This window comes from Octopus bimaculoides, chromosome 5 (genome assembly GCF_001194135.2).
Source record: "Octopus bimaculoides isolate UCB-OBI-ISO-001 chromosome 5, ASM119413v2, whole genome shotgun sequence".
Classification (NCBI taxonomy): Eukaryota; Metazoa; Mollusca; class Cephalopoda; order Octopoda; family Octopodidae; genus Octopus; species Octopus bimaculoides.
The window spans coordinates 7,608,291-7,610,431 of record NC_068985.1 but is presented as its reverse complement, the minus strand read 5'-3'; positions in this window follow the sequence as shown (position 1 = coordinate 7,610,431).

The following is a 2,141-nucleotide window of genomic DNA, read 5'->3' as shown; positions in this document are numbered from 1 at the left end:
TGTGTGTGTGTGTGTGTGTGTGTGTGTGTTATTTAATAATATATGCTCTATTTAAAGCGACTAAGCCTAAACACTTGACCGAACAATATATATTCCAGACGAAAATTATCTACACATTAAAATTGGCTGAAAGTGCTAGGTGGGCTATGTGGCTGAATTGGGAATGTACAGAGCCATGTAAGCATTGATGTCGCATGCAGTAGCCAGTGGTTCTGCCCATCTTTTTTCAGTCAATTATTTAGGATTTTCGTTTGAATGGAGCATGTATTATTAAATAATATATAATTATAGTTATTATCAAAAAGGACCTATGTGGGCCGCTCTTCTCCGCTTTTCCAGATTTGTATATATATATGTGTGTGTGTGTGTGTGTGTGGTTGTGCAAGAGAGACGACAGCACTGGTATGGTTATATGATGCATATGAACGAGGACCGGTGTTTAAAGAAGTACCGATCTCTAACTGTGAAGGGAACCTGTGGTAGAGACAGACCCAGGAAGACATGGGACGAGATGGTGAAGCATGATCTTCGAACTTTGGCAATATGCTGTGCATGAGAAGACCTATAAAGCCAAGTCAAACTGCAATCGTGGCTGATGCTGGTGTCACGTAAAAAGCATCTTTCGAGCGTTGGGCCTCACAGTAGCTGAACCTCTTTCGAATGTTGAGCCTCACGGAAGCAATGACCGAGATCTATGAAGCGCCTTTCGAGTGTTGAGCCTCACGGAGGCAAAGTGGCTGTGCTCCTGTCGAGTGTTGGGCCTCACGCAGGCAATGACCCCAAGACCTTTGGCATTATGTTGTGTTTGAGAAGACCCATCAAGCCGAGCACAATCACAGTCGTGACAGATACCAGTGTCATGCAAAAGGCACCTGTGCCGTTGGCACATAAAATCACCCATTACACTCTGGGAGTGGTTGGGATTAGAAAGGGCACCCGGGTATAGAAACCATGCCAAAACAGACTGGAGTCTGGTGCAGCCTTCCAGATTGTCAGCCCCGGTCAAACCGTCCAACCAATGCCAGCATGGACAACGGACGTTAAATGATGATGATGATGATATATATATATATATATATACCATATGTAACATATTATATCATACTTCGACAGGCCGTTGGTATTTATAGAGTGTTAAACACTTTCGGTATGCAATTTATGGACTCCTTCATAGAGTAACTGCCGCATTTTGTTGAGTATAGAAACAGTTTGGCTGCTTGTTTCTCTGGAGATTATCAGAATGATGTAAACGCCTCTGATGAAAAGCTAATAAGGTTCAAAAATCGATTAATGTTGTTCATTTTTTCAGTCTGCGGAGCTATGGCTAAAATTTGCCGTTTATAATTATACCATATGTTACTATATATACATATATACTAGCAGAGATACCCGGCCTCACTCGGGATTAAAATAGTGTTTTTATTGTTTTACTTGTTTCAGTCATGTGACTGCGGCCATGCTGGAGCACCGCCTTTGGTCGAAAAATCGACCACAAGATTTATTCTTTGTGAGCCTAGTACTAATTCTATCAGTTTATTTTGCCGAACCGCTACGTTATGGGAACGTAAACACAGCAATATCAGTTCTCAAGCAATGATGGGGGGACAAACACACACACACAAATATACACAAATATACGAGTCTTCTTTCAGTTTCCGTGTACGAAACCCACTCACAAGGTTATGGTCATCCTGACGCTATAATATATATATCATTAGAAATATTGTATTTCTAAATCTCTCAGAGAGACTTATACAGTAGCAGCACGATAAAGTGATGGTTTGTTGCCAATTTAATGTTACAGTCCCAGGAAAAGGGAAGAATGCTACTGCTATTTAACCCCTGGAGACACTGTTTCCAGTTGGTTACGTGACACAAGCGTTCTGTGTCCTTAAATTTTCAAACAGGAGAAGGGGAGATAAGCTACTCCAGACTGATGAAGAGCAATGACTCTGAAACTTGTCTCTGGATGCTGGCTTTGCTGGATGGAGGTGCTTGTCTTCCCTGTTTGAAAACTTAAGGACACAGAACGCTGTGTCACACAGCCAAGTGGAAATGGTGTTTCCTGGGCTAAATAGCAGTAGCATTCCTCCCTTTCCTGGGACTGCCACATTAAGTTGGCAACAAACTATAACTATATA